Source organism: Lonchura striata, chromosome 3 (assembly GCF_046129695.1).
Source record: "Lonchura striata isolate bLonStr1 chromosome 3, bLonStr1.mat, whole genome shotgun sequence".
NCBI classification, from domain to species: Eukaryota; Metazoa; Chordata; class Aves; order Passeriformes; family Estrildidae; genus Lonchura; species Lonchura striata.
In genome coordinates this window covers 15,543,336-15,561,154 of record NC_134605.1, presented here as the reverse complement: position 1 = coordinate 15,561,154, position 17,819 = coordinate 15,543,336, and the positions used below count along the sequence as shown (strand labels likewise).

The 17,819-nt window shown below is 37.1% G+C and overlaps 1 protein-coding gene across 1 annotated transcript in view; it reads right to left on the bottom strand.

Annotated features, from left to right (window-relative positions):
• The window catches only part of PPM1B (protein phosphatase, Mg2+/Mn2+ dependent 1B), a 59,459-nt gene that overhangs the window by 29,681 nt on the left and 11,959 nt on the right, over positions 1 to 17,819 (bottom strand). Inside the window, exon 2 of the mRNA XM_021526452.3 lies at positions 5,747 to 5,891. The gene's annotated coding sequence lies outside the window, so the exon portion shown is untranslated. The remainder of the gene's footprint in view (positions 1 to 5,746; positions 5,892 to 17,819) is intronic.

The window sequence follows — 17,819 nt, the reverse complement described above, 5'->3', positions numbered from 1 at the left end:
TCACCCACAGGAGTGCTTTTGTTCATGGAACTGGGTGCACTTGGTGGGCAACACAGAAAGATAGGAAGTCTGATGTATATAAATGGGATTTGATTCTGGGTAGGAACAGTGAATTATTTGAACTGTATTATGTTGTTTGCTATAAAATATTGTAGGTAATCACTTCTATGGTTGTTAAATGCCATATCAAGGGTATTGTAATAGAATTACCCAGCCTAATGAAGAATGGAATTTTGATGATAGAACCAGACATGCATAGCAGTGATGGAACTAGTACTGGCGTCAGCATAAAACAATCCAACACTACACACATTCTCTTCTGCCCTGAAAGACTACTACAACAGAAGAAGCCAAAAGTCATGGACTTAAAACTCAACAAACATTTTGAAGGGATGGCCCATATAGTATGGGAATGGTATCTCTGTGTATATATCAAAATACAGGAAAGGTGATAGTGATTACTTGGGTGTATTGGAAAGTGTGGGACTTGGTAGGATGCAAATGTATCTAGCCCTGCTTTCAGGTGGGATAGAATTAATTAATTGTCTTCCTCATAGCTGGTATAGAGTTGTGGTTTGGATACAGTATGAGAATAAAGCTAATAGCAACAACTAAAAACATCAGTGTGTTATGTAGTGTTGACTTAGTTCAAAGTCAAGGACTTTCTTGCTTCTTATATCCTGCCAGTGGAGAAGGCCGGAGTGGCACAAGTAGCTGGGAGGAAGCACAGCCATGACAGCTGTTATAAACTGGGGAGAAAACTGGCCAGGGGCTACTGCTCACATTGGTTGGCAGGTGGTAAGCAATTTAATTATGAATCACTTGTTTTGCATATTTGATTCTTTTTCTTCCTTCCCTGTCCCATTAAAAAGCCTGCATCTCAACCCATGAATTTTCTGATTTTTATGATTCTCTTTCCCAACCCGCTGAGGAGGGAGGAGGTAGAGTGAACAAGCAACTGTGCAGTGCTTAGCTGGGTTAAACCATGACAGCAACCAACACATAATTAGATTACAATTACAAAGGTCTAAAAGCCATAATCAAAGTTTTTGCAGATACTATAAAATAATTTTCACATCACATGTCAGTTTCATAAAAAACATCAGAACTAAACTAATACCACTTTGATGGCTAACAGTCCCAAAGACAATACTGTATCTTTTCATGATATGAGAATGGTCCAACATAAATCTTTTGGGCTTAGGTCATAAATGTGTACTGTAAAATGTCTGTTCCTCAGAAGGATTCACTCAACAGGCTAGTCATTTCAAATAAGTCAGTGCTGTGGAAAAGAAACAGTGCCAGAGTTTCCTGTTACAAAGCACATGTGCTTCACTATAAAAAAGAATGACATTTCAAAAGAAAAAATGCTGCACTAGATATTAAAGATGTAAATGACAAATAAATAATCAAAGTTCCATGACAAACAATTTCAAAACTTGCAGAAAGTGCAGGAAGAAATAACTTATCTGGTTTAAGTAAAAAAAAAAAAATCAAAGTTTAGTCTTGGTAAAAAGCTCCTCTATATCCATCCTGAAGTCTCTCTCTAGTGTGTGTTATGTGCACATATACACTTTATGCAGTACATCTGTCTACACACACTGCAGATTGTTTTGATTTTGATTTTTTTGATCCTAAAAAACTTTGTCTTGCTTCTAACTTACTGACCTTAAAAATACTGGCACTACATGAATTTACATTAGGCCAACAGTTATTGGAGATTGGCTACTCTATGTAGCCAAAAATACTGCCAAACAAATTACTGTAACCCAAGAATAAGATATTTTATTTTCACTTTAAAATTAACTATACAGAAGAATAGTTATTACCATTCCTGTGTTTTATTTGGAGGATTTGGGTTTGGTTTTAGGTAATCTGTGGCCATGGGTGTTGGCTCTAGGAAGGATGTCAGCTGACCAAAGATACTGACAGAAAGAAAATAAGTAACAACATAAAATGCCAATACAGAGCCTCCCACCAAAAACTGTTCCTGCCGGGATGTTGTGAAAGAAGCCAAAGAGACTTCTAAACCAGGAATTAAAAAAAATTTTGCACGTCATCCCTACTACCAGGTAGCATACATGCCTAGGAGCTACAACAGTCATTTTTAAATTAAATTCAGCACAAGATGGTTACAATAGCTAGGGAAAAGAACAAATAACAAAGAAACAAAACACAACATTCCCCCGCCACACTACTTTTAAACCAGTAAGTTACAAAGGAGATAGAGATTTCAGAATGAACTTCAGCTATTTCAAATTGGTCTAGAGGTATAAAACAATCACAGGCATAATTTAGTGCTGTATATTCACACCTATTTTCAATGTCAGTAGCAGTACCTGAAAACATTAACAATTCTACTCTGTCTCAGCTACTCACCACTACATTGTGCCAGCAATTTATTTTCTTTTAGAACTGCTGGCTGAGGTATTTCTGCCCTTACTCTTTGAACTGTTTCATTGAAGAAGTGCAAAGGTAGCTTTAGTATTTTGAAACTTTGTGACTTTGACTGCAGTGAGTTTGGAAGCCAGCAGCTTAGACAGCAGATACAAGGGAGCTGTAACCTTCAACAGAAAAGACAAAGAAATAGAAAGGAGCACTAGGAACTAGGTTAAGGGCTATAACCTATGTTAACATGAGAAAAACACACTTGTGGTCCTTTCAGACATTAATTTTATAATCTGCTTTCTTGCACTTTACTAAAATATGGTTGATGCTACTTAACTACAGATTTTCCAGCTCAGCCTCTGTGGCAACCATCTGTCTCCCATGGGCAAATTGCAAACTTTATGCTGAGGCTTCTTATTTTTCTGGAATGCAGCTCAACAGCTACAAAGTTAGAGATCATACCTCAGATATTAAAGATGAACTTCAAAGAAACCTTGAAAATGGACTCTGCATCCAGCTTTCTAATTACTGCACTTAGTACAAGGTCATCAGTGCCCAGGTTGATATATTTTTAGTCACAGAACTTTATAATGCAGCTTCCTTCTTATTCAAGTTGCAGAAGTCAATTTCACACAGTTCTGTGCCAAATGAAAACTTAAAAAAACATGTAGTGCTTTTCTCAGCTATACGGATTTCTGTGTTTGCCAGCATGACTTCTGATTATCAGCAACCCTTAGTTCAGATTAGCACCACTGCTAGGGAATTAAGAAGTATGCAGTGTCATTCTCCATAAGAGATGTCAATGTCTTAATTAATGTCACTCATCTTAGGTTTTCAGGTAACATATTTAGTTTTTCTTTACCAAGATTCCTCCAAACACTACGAAGACTGGGAAATTCAACCCTGTTTGTTACCTGCAAACGAATTATCTGGGGTGCAGAGTAACTGTACAAAAAGAAACACAATAGGCAAGTACCCAGGCTGGTTCACCAAAATAACAAGGCTGGGGACAGAAGTGCAAAGCAGACTACTGCTGCCAGCACCTGCCCAGGAACAGGATGGAAGCTAAAGTCTTTAGAAGTAAAGACAGCTCAGCCTAAGTCAGCATTCATGCTCTTGTACCATTTTCTTAGAATAGAAATTTGGTGCACTGGCACTTCAGTTAAATAGGCCTACCCGGTTAATTCAGATATTACCTGTACAGGCTTGTTATCCTTGAAATCACATTTTGTCCTTAACTCAAACCCTGCAACTCAGTGTTGCTTTATTATACCATGTGGAAGTCTGCACTGTGCTGCTACCTATTCCTACTGACCATACTATGACAAGACTTATATCCTGTGATATTTGGTGAAACTCTTTGTCTGTACCTGCTCATATTCCCCGTAGCCAATAAGCACATTCTCACTTCTTTACTGGGCTGTACAAAATAGATGCACAGGTGGCACTTGGATACTACAAAGCATTAACTTAGCAAAAAAGTGATCCTTCACTTTTAAAAACAAAGTTTTTAAATATTTCTATGCAAAACTGCTGTTTTGGTTAATTAAATTCAATAAAGGACCAAGTACTTTGAGTTAAATTTAGTTTGCTCCTTTTCAATCATCAATCTAACAAGCAGCAGGTGGGTTTTTCCTACAGAAACAGCACCTCAGATTTAAAGAAAAAGAACCAAAATTTATCCACTACACTACTGTATTTAAACTGAATAATTTTACTCCTTAGCATGACACATTATGTCACTGGGAGTGAGTTCTCCCTTGCTTGAAATTTAAGCATTTAAGACAACTTTTTCTTACCTTTTGCAAAGTCTGTTTACAAAAAGCTTCAGACACACTTTTGTGAGAATAGGGCAGCAATGAATTACCTATTTAAATAACCTGTGAATTATTCCTAAACAGGTCTGAAACATCATAATAAGTGTTCTGCAGCAGGTCTGCAAAACGACAGTAAAGCAATACACTTTTATTTACATAATTGAGGGCTGGTTTCTTGATTCACACAAAAATCTGAGGAAGACACAGATTTGTGTCTTCCTCAGGCTTGTGTCTTCATCTAGCTTGGGCTGGATGAGTGCTAAAGGTCCACTCAAACTTAGTGTGACTTGCACAGTATAAAAGGTTGTGCCTTTTTTCAACGTGTTACATCACTGCAAAATAAGTACAAACATTCAATCAAGACAACACTAACAAAAAACCTCAAAACAAACCACATTGGAACCCTTCTTCCATTTTAGCAGCAGAAAAATCAACACCGCCACCTCCTTGGCACAAGCAACCTATCCATTATTGAACTTCTGAGTAAGACAGATAGGACTGCTTCAGACCAACAGTCCAGACTCCTGCCTGCCACTACTGAAAAGAGGCAAGCAACTCTTCCTGTCAATGACACTAAAATGTGTAATCAAGACTCCAAAACCTTCACTTGATCATAATTCTGAAAACAGACACATGCAATAAACCCATTTCAATGACAGTCTTCAAAACAAGTAGTCCCAGTTTAAAAACAGAGCTAAACTTTTCAGAAAAATACAACCCAAAATATGCAATCGCTATTACAGCTATTTGTGATGATATGGGATTTTTTCCATTACTATGGTCTTACAGCATTGTATTTACCCTTTATTTAAAAAGGATTCAAAGAACATTGACTCTTAGTTCCCTATACACAGATTCAGAAGAAGGTGTCAGAGTGTGACAGGAGTTCTCAGTCATCATCAGGTAAAGTTAATGACAAAAAACCATCAGCCAAAACATCTTCATAAACCTAGAAAAAGCCATCAACCTTTACTCTTGAAAAGGTGGTTCAAAAGCTGAAGCTACAGGGGATCTTGTAAGGGAAATGTAGAGATTTTCTGTAACTGATTAAAACAAGTAATTTAAGTAGCACTGCTGCTGTTAGTGCATTTAAGGAAATATAGACCTTGTATGGAAAAAAGCCACATGCAGACAGTAAACTCAGCTCAACACACAGTGGGTAAAAACACATAATGAACTTTTACTGACATTGTACATTCTTCAGTTGGAGAACATAACTTCTCCAAAATCTGGTCAGCAGACATTTTAGGCGGTGAAAAATTATATTTCCCTGTCCCCCATTTATTAGCAGTGCTTTGTATTTACAAAGAAGATGTAACAGAAAGAAGCTGTACTTGAAATTATATTTCCTCCCTATTAAAAATAGCAGTAGGAAAAATTCAAATAGATTTAAAGAAAAGATCATTTTACCCAATCTGTTCAGAAATTTCCATTAAATCCATAGTCAATTACAAATTGCAAATTAAAAACACAAGAAACAAATTAAAAACAAAGGAATTACATATTCCCATAAATTCCCAAGTGGCAGAATTCATTCTTACCTGTAATTTTAACCTTGTCAAGGTTCTAGTTCAGTGCTGAAAGAATTAGTTTACATTCCTGCTGCCAAGAAGCACATAACAGAATGACTTGCAAAACCTTGAGATAACAGTACAGGACACAACATCTGCCTTATTTTGGTATTTCCTAGAAAGAAACAAAGTAAGTAGTTAGCTACTCCAGATGGCATACAACAGATTTGTACATTAATTTTTTCATGAATACAACTTTTTCCTAAATAGAAGTGTTTGAACTAAAGCTGTGCCTGGATGTGCAAAGACCTTTCAGTAAACTCTCTAAACACCATATTCAAGATTTATGCTAACAACAAATCAGATTAATATTTTTCTCTATTTCCCTCACCAACACTGACAAGCACTTAAAAAGTCATCAGCCTATTACCTGCCATTCAAGTCCCTAAATTCAGTAACAGAAGGAATAGCTTTTGCATGCCTGATAGCATCACTGTGCTGTCTTAATTTTATTTACCTATTCAGATGATAGAGCACACACCTTGAGTGTTTGACATGACTTAAACTCACTATGTGCAGCATGTGTAATTTGTGAGCTCTTTATTCTGCTTCCTTAGATGTAAAAATGTACAAGAGCTTAAAACAAAAGCAGTAAGCTTCAACTGCAAAATTATTTCAGAGCCTCTGTAATACGAATCATTACATTTCTTCAAAAAATAATTTCTATAAAATTAACTAGAAATTCACCTGAAAATGTAAAAGTAGTGAATAACCAACAGTTCAGATATGTGGATCAGCAACAGCATCTACCCATTGTTTTGAACAGGATGCAAACACCCAAAATCCTTAATGCATCAGGGACTACATATTTAATCTTATAAACCACTGCATCTTCCAGAATTTGTTTTAAGAATACACTGGTAGAAGGAATTATCGTAGGAAAAATTCTGGATAACAGCCAGCTTTCTCTGGGACAGGAGGGAAATAGATGTTTTGTTGTGACAGTGAAGATTTTAAACTGATAACAGCACTCTGGATGAGCTGAGTGATAAAGCAGACTTACTGCTGACCTTGACTTTAAGCCCACTGATGGAGGAATGGAGGCATGACAACATTTCATTATGGCTCACCTCTTCCAAACACTCAGTAGTGCTTTTCAACTCCTAAAAAGCGTCAAAGGACTACTTTTCCACCTTTTGAAGAATTGCAGGAGTTCAGTAAGTTCCATGCCCATAGCTCTACACCATTGCAAGCCCTGAGTTTTCCCCAGAATTCTCTCTTTTTATGCACCACAATAGGATGGAATGTTCAAAGAACCAAACTAATCCAGAAAAATTATTTCCTGTCACCTGAGGTCTCCAAACCAGCTTAGGAAATGTCAGATCAGACAAGTGCCAGCAATAGAAATGCAAAACTGGGAGTTGCTGCCAATTCATATTTGTTCCAAGTATTGTGTAACTACACCTTAAGCAGCATGCACTAAATCATTAATGAACTCTGAAAAAGTATCCTAAATCATTGTATTAAACTACAAGGCAAAAGCCCTCCTCAGAACGTAAAAAAGCTTCAGTAAAAAAGTTCCACATCAAGGAACTTCAGGGAGTAAAATAAAACACACTTGGTGCAAATTCACAAAGTTGTTTAAAACAGCTTTTCTTCAACACACAAGGTTTTAGGCCACAGACACAAAACACGTGGCCAGGACATGGCTCCCTCCATGCACTGTCTCCCACCTTCAGAACACTCCCCCCAGCCAGGAGCATTGCAAGGCACTTGCACCAAGTGCTCAGGAGCCTCAGTGCTTCTGTGGCTAGTGGCCTTTAAAAGTGGCAAACTCACAAAAGTAGCCCTGGAAGATGAATGCTCTGCTTTTCAGAAACAAGAGCCTCTGAGCTCCCCAGATTCTACTCTATAGAAGATGTGAGAGCATTCCTTAGACCAGGATCATTTTAAGCCAGAAGGTTGCTTACAGTAGGGCAGATTCCAAAATGGGTATTTTGGGCTAAGAGCATTTTATATCAGAATATGATTGCATTTATACAAATTCTATGTACACTATCTCACTTCTCAGAAGTGAGGAATACAGTATTCAGTGTCCCAAAACACAAAAGCACCTGAAGATATAGCCTCTACCATTGAATATGGCAAAATGAAAGGACACTACTTCTACTTAATTTTCACAGTAGTGACTCTTACCTCTCCAAATAAGCTGCATGGGTTGTTTCCTGTCAGTATGAAAAGACATTTAGATTCATGATACAGCTTTGGGATAACAGACAATTATATTCCGCTCCTAACAACTTGAGTACCAAAAATGCTCACAATGCACAAATCTAAATGTCTTGTCCAGATTATCATAAATTACATCACAAGCATAAAGCTGAATGCTTCCTGTTAAAGGCTTAACAAAATTACAAAGATATATTAAGCATTTTATTTGGGCTACTGAAGGCTTTGCACTATTTAAATATGTAATATTTTAGTAGGACTAAGTTCAGTAAACTATTTTGCTACTAAGACATCAGCACCATACAGTAGGATAGTTTTTAACTGATAAAAACTTAAATATTCCTGGGCTAATAAAGCATTTTGAATTTGACCATGTTTACAGTATTTTCTTCAGAAGGTAAAACCAAACAAAGCCATCATAAGTAATTCACTGCTAAAGAACTAAACTCACTATTTGAAAATAAGATCATTAAGAAAATAAATGAGAGTCCAGAGAAATTTGAAGAACCCTATCATGTTATTTTACAGAGTGTAGGCACCAAATGCTAGCTTTTCCACTGATTAAACACATACTTAATAATGCTGGTCACAAAGCACTAATGTTCCTCAAGCTGAATCCTAGAGTTTGAAACAAACAAAGCTACCACAACATCCAGTCCTTTGCAAGTTTCCAAACTCTGGCCAGAGAAGTACCAGAAAAACAGTGTTTACTCTGCCTCCCAACCAGCTAGACCTGGACTCTGACCTTTCATTGACAGCCAAATCACCGCTGCTTTGAAATAAGAAAACAAACAAATCCCTGACTGAGCATCAAGAGCTATAATCTGATGTGCCCTGATGCGCCCTATGACAGCACAATACCACCACTGCCAATATTGTCCCCCAGAACTGTAAACTGTGTGGAAGATGTTGCAGAAGTAAGAGACAGGAGGAGGGAGAAAGAAAGGAGCACCAATGGATTCCACAGCTTAGCTAGTAAACTGCAACCTACCAAGGGCATGTTTCCAATGTACAGTACACCTAAGGTAACATCCCTTTCTTGAAAAAGGCATTCATTGGGATACTTGACTTTTTGGGGAAAGTGAGAGCACTGGGGAATACACCAGTGCTGCAAATTCATGCAGTAGCTCTTCCTTATTGTACCTATATAACAAAGCCAAAACGAAACAAGGAGTTATTTTCCGCTTGCTTACTTGATACAATGCACAGCTTCCATGCTACAGAGAAAGTCGTTCATTCATTGTAATAAAAGATTCTCTCTACATTTGCTAAGTGATTCTTCATTCTATATAGAACCAAGACTGAAGTCTTGATTTGTGATTCTATTGTGAATCAACCAAGTCTGAACAAAGTCTAGATTTGTGATTTGCAGATGTGGGAGTTTTTGGTGAATTCTTTTTCCCCCTTTCAAACATGGAAGCTGCACTAAAACATTCATATTAACCAGTTAAAGTAAGGAGTTAAGGAGGAATTAAAGGAGGAGACTAAAGTTCAAAATTAAGAACTCTGTGAAGGAATTTAGGTGCTTCATCCTTTTTGAAGCACTTGATATAATATTACAGTTTTGAAAAATCTGCAAAAGTATCCTTCCACTGTGTTTCAGAAGTAAAACCTAGAACTTCCTGAAAAGCTAAATGCCTTGAAATAAATTTGCTTGGGGTTCCAGTCAAAGTTGAGTTAAGCAAGTTAAAGTTTGCCAATTAGTAATTTAAACTATTAAATTATGAATTTCCAACAGGAATACACTGTTAGACCAGTATTTCCCACTTACCTAAAAGCTTGATAATACCATGGGCTTAGCATTCTAATTAGGTCCATACTTTTAAACAGCACCTCACAAATGATGGACATAAGTTATAGCATCAGAAAGCTGCTTTTTGACACATCTTAAAGATATTCTGAATTTTCTTCCTGCAGACCTGTCTTTAGTACCTATATGCATTTTTGTAATTCCTAAATTCTGTGCGACTCACCTTCAGGTAAGCTTTAGATCAGTAAATTCACGTTATGGCTGTGTGGATATCTTGGCAGCAATGGTAGCTTAAGTGATATTTGCTCTCAGCAGCCCGTTCCTGTTCCACACTCTGTAACTGAGCAGACATACAGACAGCTACACTGGTACGAATGAATGCCTCAAGCAGAGCCTGCTCATCTGGCTGGTAAGGAAATCAAACTTTGTTGAATTATACAAGCAGAAGATGAAGGAAGACCAAAAGCCAGCCTTACTGGAGTTCAGAATGTGCATATGCAATCTGCATTTGCCTACTGGGAGATCCCTGGCAAGCACCTACTTCTCTGTTCTTCTGTAATAGATCAGAGTCATGCTCAGCACAAGTCAAGCAGAGAAATGCAGAATCATCTCTCCGTCAGTTCTGCTGGGCAGCTCTGCAAACAGCCAGCTTTAGGAAGAGAAGAGGCTCAAGAGCACAGCCATCTAACATGCTTCAATAAAAATATCCAAGTACAAAACTCTTTCATTTTCAGTTATTTGATCATTAGTTGAACTAAGCAGAAGGAAGTACTTTCAACAGTAAAAATATATTCCATGTATATGTACATCTTCTTAAAAAAAACCCCTCAACTGAAACAACAAAGCACTGTAAGCAGAGGACTTTTACTCTGAAGAAATTTGGGCTGCTAGGACTTTCTAGAGAAAAGCTTGCAAAAGTTTCTAACTAGCTTTTATCTTACTTTACATAATAGCTGTACTGCAAGTTCTAGATACATATTACACCTTTCACAACAGTCCAGGACTCACAGATTGAGAAAGATGAGTTTGTATTCTGTATGGGTTTGTGGTTTTCCTTGATGCAAAGGGCAGAGTCTACAATCATTCATCTCCCTGATGGGGACTCAAAATTCCAGCTCAGACACACTGAAGTGATATGCATGGGCAACCTAAGCTCATTTTGACTATCATTGCAGTGACTATCATTTGAGCATATTCTTACACTGCTTTTCCATGAGGTAAATTTAGTTATCACATAACTAGATAGAAGACCTGGGTAGCAGCACCATAATGTGTCAGTTTGAAAATATCTGTCCATTTGTTGTCTTTGTTAACATCTGGCCTTCAACCTGATGTTTTTTTAAAAAAATACAACCACTACTGGTAGATTAGATTCTGTAAATGTCCACAAAACCAGCCTGAGCACTGGTCAGATGTTCTGAGAAAGAATCCACCACACCTGTCACCTAATAATATTACAAGGCACATTTTTTCTGAAGTCCTCTGGGACGAAACAGTATGTCCCTAAACCACACCTCACTTGACAGTCTCATCCATTCTACCTACTATAGCACTATTAATGAGCATCCAGAGTCTGTCATTCCTTTGCCTAGAAAAGTATTAGTAAACTATAGTATTATTCAAACTCAGGAGAAATCTTGAAAATAAAACCCCTCTGTTGATTAAGCAATTCAAAAAGCTTAGCCCTTTCTAGTTAAGCAGTTCAAAGAAAGCATCTTAAGCATAAAACCATAAACTCCTACAGCATCAACTGTCAGCAAGATCAGAGAAAGCAACATAGTTCAGATCAGTTAATTTGGTAGCAGCTACATACTTTTGGATAATCAAGTCCATTATTACAAACCTCATTGCACTGTAGGATACAGAGTTAAGAAAATTGACATAATAATATAATTTCATTACTATGACAGCAAAGGTGACTGAGCTACAAAGTTTTAAGATGCTTCAGCTGTGGGTTACAGTCCAAGTCTGATAGTTTTCAAAAGATTAATATCCTTCTGAGTGTCTCATATGAAATGGTCAGAAGAAAAAGTAACAGATTATCTACAGACGGCTACCCCGACTAATTCCTCTGTGACCAGTATTCAGTGATTCTTAAGCAAGAGTCTTCAAAAATTAATATTTATCTGGGTAGAGAACTTTATCCTACCTCCTACTGGCTAACAATGCATTTAGAACAGGTCAGTTTTTGAATCAAGTCTTGCTACAATCACTGAAGCCAATCAAGAGTTTTTTATCCTCAATACCGTATCTTAAATTTCTACTGTTTCTGACACTAAAAAAAAAAGCTTAAAACTGGTTTATACATGTCTTTCTGCACAGATCCTGTATTTAGGACTAATATCCCATAAAGGATTCTCAAAGGCACAACAGCATCATATTTTGTCTATTAGGGGAATGAAGCCATTACAATACTAATCACATTTTTCCTATCTGACATATGTAACACAACCCTAAGTGTGACCACAGGTATATCCAAACTTTAGAAAGAATTTAAACTCTACAAAGTAGGATGAAAAGCAAAAAGTATCAAAATAACAGTATTTAAGTTAGGACCAGATACAAAAAATACAGCAAGAATTCGCTAATGCTGGTATGTTTGACAATGACAAATCAAGATGCATCAAATTTAAAAGGGATAATAAGAATGGGGTTTTATTTCTTTATATATAATACCAATGACTTCCACTCTCTCGAATAAGGCTACTCTTCAACTTCTAATGGTAAGTCTTCAAGTATAAATACACTAAAACTGAGCCATCACAGCAGATTAAAAAAAAAAAAACAAAACCAAAAAACTTGGCCACCACTGATGTGCAGTTACAGAAGGCATAAATTCTCTGCCACACTACTTAGACATTGGATCTATTTGTAGCTTTTTTTAGTCATGTTACCACTTGCTAAATTTATATACATCAGGAGTTAAATTAAATGCAGAAAAAAGGTCATTCAACACCACAATAAAATCACCAGCAAGTTTAAATTGGTAACATAAGAAAACCAGTAGTACGAGCTGCCAAATATTAAGAGTTATGATGCTATATGCATTTAATATTTACTGCAAAGCATACAGCTTGGAAAGAGAGAATTCAGGCATCTGTTATGTCAACTCACAGCCTACACACACAATCTTTCAAAAGAAGTAATCTAAGTAATACAGGAACTGAAGGCTCCAAATAGGAATTGTTAACACACATAGTTATTACTATATCTCAGTTACAGTTTTAGAACATTCTTTCCCCCTTTGTCTCTTCCAGATTAAAATTCTTCTTGTAATTACCAGCAAAGTTACTTCTGTAACAACACTGTATTACTATTAACAGAATCAGCACGTAGAAATGTAAAGACAATTAAAATTTTCTAAGAGGGCCCATTTGTTTAGAAAGTAATTTCCTTATTGATAAATAGATTTATTACCTTCCTAAATCAGCCTGATTTGATTAATTTCAGATAAGGCATATCTCAAAGCTTTTTTAAGGCAGTTATAACCAATGTGGAAGAGAAGCAGCTGATCCTACAGAATACATAATTATGTACTCCCATACTGTAATAGAATCGATATACCTGTAGTCAAATGATATTCAATCCATAACATGGCATGGAAAGTCTTATTTCAGGACACAGATGACTTGTCTAGACTATTTCAGAAAACACACTACTCTCCTTATACAGGATGCTCTACTTCTCCATCAGGCTAGACAAACTTTTTAAGAAGAAGTCTAGTTAAAAGAATTACTATCTCTAGGGACTGCAGAGTGAAGCAAACTTCCATTACCTGTTTTTTCTGACAGCAGGCTCCAGTATCGTTGCCTGGACACATGGAATCTTTTTCAGGTGTCTGCACTGAGTCTATCTGAACTGTTTCACTTATCATCTACACAAGAATACTTGGCAAGAAGCAGCTACTTGGCAACTTGTAAGCTTAAGAACTCAATGTTTTGTCCGATTCATTCTGCAACTTCAGTTCCACAATAAGTCACTTGAACTCACTTTTAATCAATAGTTTAAATTCTCAATTTGCAATATATAGTTCAATGCTGAAGTTTAAGATATCTCTATTTAGTAAAAGCTGTTTTAATTTTGCCACTATATGAGTATGACAATACTTGTTGAACTAATCCTGCAAAAATTCAAAGGGGAATTGTGTAAGTAAGACTATTAAAATTTACATACAAGCAGATCATGCCAATTTTCAAGAAATCAATTCTTAGAGAAGGTGCTTAAGGGCATGACAGGCAGTCAATGCCATGACAGACATGACAGCCAAAATTATTCTAGGAAAGTTAGCATGTTAATAATTCAACATTCACTTTTATGCTACTCATCATTTCAGACATCAGCTGCAGGCAGATTTGGATAACACAGATTAAGATACCATCTCCAGCTCCACCAAAGTTTATTACTGCTCCTGTACACTGCTGGCTGCAAGATATGCATAGTGATGGAAACATCTTAGCACAAAGACACACTTAAAAAAACACATTAATTGTATCAAGGGGGCAAACACCATATTCTGGCATCCCATTTATACGACAAGTTGTCAAGATATTTTAAAATTATTTCTATACTCTAAAGCTCACATATCAGCCTTACCAGTTTACTACCATAACGTTTAACCTGTATGTATTCTATATTAGTGTAACAAACTATCTGGATCAAACTAGGAATCCATAAAATAATCATGGCACGCAAAGGAATACTCTTAAATATTCTGGCACTTGCAGAATGACAACTGAAAGAACCAGATGAATTTAGCAGTTTAAAAGGAAAGCAGACAATTAGCTTGGGGATTACACAAATAGTTCAGTAAAACCTACTACATAAAAAGCAGACCCCTAGCCACAAAAAATCAGAAATAGGTATGTGAATAGAAGACTGCTGATCTGAGTTTTCAAAGAGATGCTGAACACAGCACAACAAGTGCCAATTTCAGTAGGTTTCCAGGCTTCTGAAACTGAAGAGCTGGCATTAGGCAACCGGCTGCCTATATAAAGTGCTACTTACACATTAGTCCCCAAAAGATCTCCCACATCCTTCTAAGTGCCTCCAACATCACTTCTATGACTTGAGACCATGGCCTTGTATACTCTCTTCTATGCAAATACCTGATCTCTAAAGCAATAGCTATGTGTTTCTCAAATCTTCAAAGAGTGGTTTGGGTTGGAAATGACCTCAAAGATCACTGTGTTCCAACCCACCTGCCACAAGCAGGGACACTTTACTGGACCAGGTTGCTCAAAGCTCCATCCAACCTGGCCTTGGACACTGAAAGGAACAGGACATGTGCAATTTCTCTGGGCAACTGCTTCCAGTGCCTCACTACCCTCACAGTAAGAATTTTTTCCTAATATTCAATCTAAACCTATCCTCTTGCAGTTTAAAGTTGTTATCCTTTGTCCCATTAAAGCATACCTTTGTCAAAAGTCCCATTCCAGTTTTCTCGTAGGCACCCTTTAGGTACTGGAAGGTTGCTCTAAGGTCTCAACAGAGCCTTCTCTTCCTCAGCCTGAACAACCTCAACTCTTATCAGCTTTACCACACAGGAGACGTGCTCCAGCCCTCTAATCAGCTTCACAGCCCCATATATATATATAGATATATCAATGTTTATATATATGCTACACTCTTCCCTGGGCGTGGTGTGGGAATGAAACAACAAACATTATTAACATTTTATTAAACTGTGCATGTAAGCTGAAGGCAGTGGCATCACTGCTGAACAGTGCTAATGGCTCCTACTACTTGATTGTGCTCTAACTTGCAGAAAGGCGACAACTGTGCTGGTGCTTGAAGCTATGGCTTTATTAACAAAATGCAGCAAACCTGCCTTATTTCCTGATATTTTGAAAGTGACTGAAATGTTACTCGAAAGTGTGTTCACTCTCTGCTTTCACAGAGAATTACAATAACAAGCTCAGCACGGGACCACAAAGTAAACAAAAAAGTTACTAAAACACTGCCAATTTAGTACGACATTCCAAATCAAGCAACTGATTATCAATTTTATAATTAGACACGCCAATACTCAAAAGACAAAGGTGCAATAAACATTAGCTACAAGTAGCAACCTACTTGACTATTTTAGTTAAGGAACATAGCCACACATAGCATGTTTAAGTGCAGAGAGAATGGAGAAGTCTGGCATACTAATGCAATTGCTTACAGTAACACATCCACACCTGGATGCAACGGAAGACTAAAAGCTGAGATTCTGACTTATCTTAAAGCACAAAATGCCTGCCAAAGAAGTTTGTTACTGGCCACTACAGATTTCTTTAAAAACACAAGCAGAAACACACCTAAGCTCTCTCAGTTAAAGAAACAAACAAAGTTGCATTTTCCCCAACCCCATGAGAAAGGCTATCACAATTAAACCCACCACACCTTCACCGACTAGAATACTGTTTCTGTAGGAAAACTCTGCCTCAAGCACTGTCTGTTCTGGAGATTGTCACATGTAGCATCCAAGATGACAGTTCATTCCCTCTTTATGCAGGCTTGTGAAAATAAACTAGCCTCAGAAAAACTGAGATTTAGTTTCACTGCCCAGCATCCTGCTTACCCTGCCCTTCCCAGTAACTTCAAATGCTCTACAAATCACTTTGCTTTACCTCAAGGTTCAGAATACTAAAGGCAAGTGAGAGACAAGACATATTGATAACTATGTTTTAAAACTTCATTTTTGACACTAAAAAAGAGTATTTTTCCTTTCTTAGATTAAATGTTTATTCAATGAACATACCTTGCTTATTCCAAGCCCACTACTGCTGAATACCAAAAACAGTCAACAAGAGTGACTTAGACCCTTGAGGAGCTCTAGCTGTAACTGCTGCTCAGAGTATGGACCATTGACCAGCCACCCTTGAAAATGATTCCTCAACCAACTTTCATTTGTCTAGTCAGTCACTCATCTCCCATACAGACTGTAAACAGGAGTATGCTGCTGGACACCAAAACATCTTGCTAAGGTCAAAAAAAAAAAAAAAAAAAAAAAAAAAATCTCCAAAGTTCTATCCTCAGCTGAAGACCTAGTAATTTGACAGGAGGCAGTCAGGTCAGACAAGCATAACTGACCCCCAGTATAGTCAGGCAGACTGAAAATAGTCACCTTTTTCAAAAATGTTTTTCTACAGATTTATATAAACTACTTATTGATAGTGCTGTCCAAATAAAGCAGTATTGAACATTTTTATTAAGTGAAACAGAAAGCTTTCTTTATTATATAACATAGAAAGGATGCCTGAAACAGTGAACAGGAACCATCTCTATGCTTCAACAGTTTGCAGAATTCAAATTTTCCAAAGCCTAAATACAAGAACTCTGTGCATTTAAAATAAAACAAAAACAGGTCTCGACATATCAAACACAGATATCAAACAATTCAGTTTCTGGCTAGTTTTCAAAGTATCTGGCTATAAGGCAGTAAACAGCAGAGGTTATAAAAGGGAAAACTTGGTCTTTGTAACACTATCTAAAATTTATTACAGAAATGGATGCCTGAGAAAGAGGAGAAAGAAGTGAAAAAGAACAGCAAATGACCAAGAAAACTCAAACATGTTTCATAATGAACACTGTAAAGAATTTCTAGAATACAGATTGTTTCCATCTTTTCAGACAGCTTGAATTTCTTCCCAACCTTATTACAAGAGACCTCCAAAACTGAACGCATACAGAAACTCCAGGACACAGAATCAGCCACTGCCTGACAAACAACTGCAAACTCTATTCTTTACTAGTGATGACATTACTCATGTTTCACCCAAAATAGTTCAGTCCCTCTGCAGTTCATCAAAACCTAGGCTTGAAACACGCAGTGGGTAAGATACTCTAACTGCACATTAAGCAATGACAAACACCACAGCGGATGAGCTGAGGCAGTCCTCCTACCCCTATGGAAATCTGCAAATGTGACAAAAAGCACAGAAAAACAGCTTGACTTGCTCAGAAACCTTCTGACAAACTCCTTACCATGACCTTTGCTATGCAAAGTTTTGGTTTCTGTTGCTTTCTCATATACCTACAGATATTCTTGTCAGCAAGTGCTGGTATTTAATTAAACCGGAATGACTACTATGAAGGGAGTCATATAAACATCTGTTGCAGGCTATGCATTTGGGGAAAATC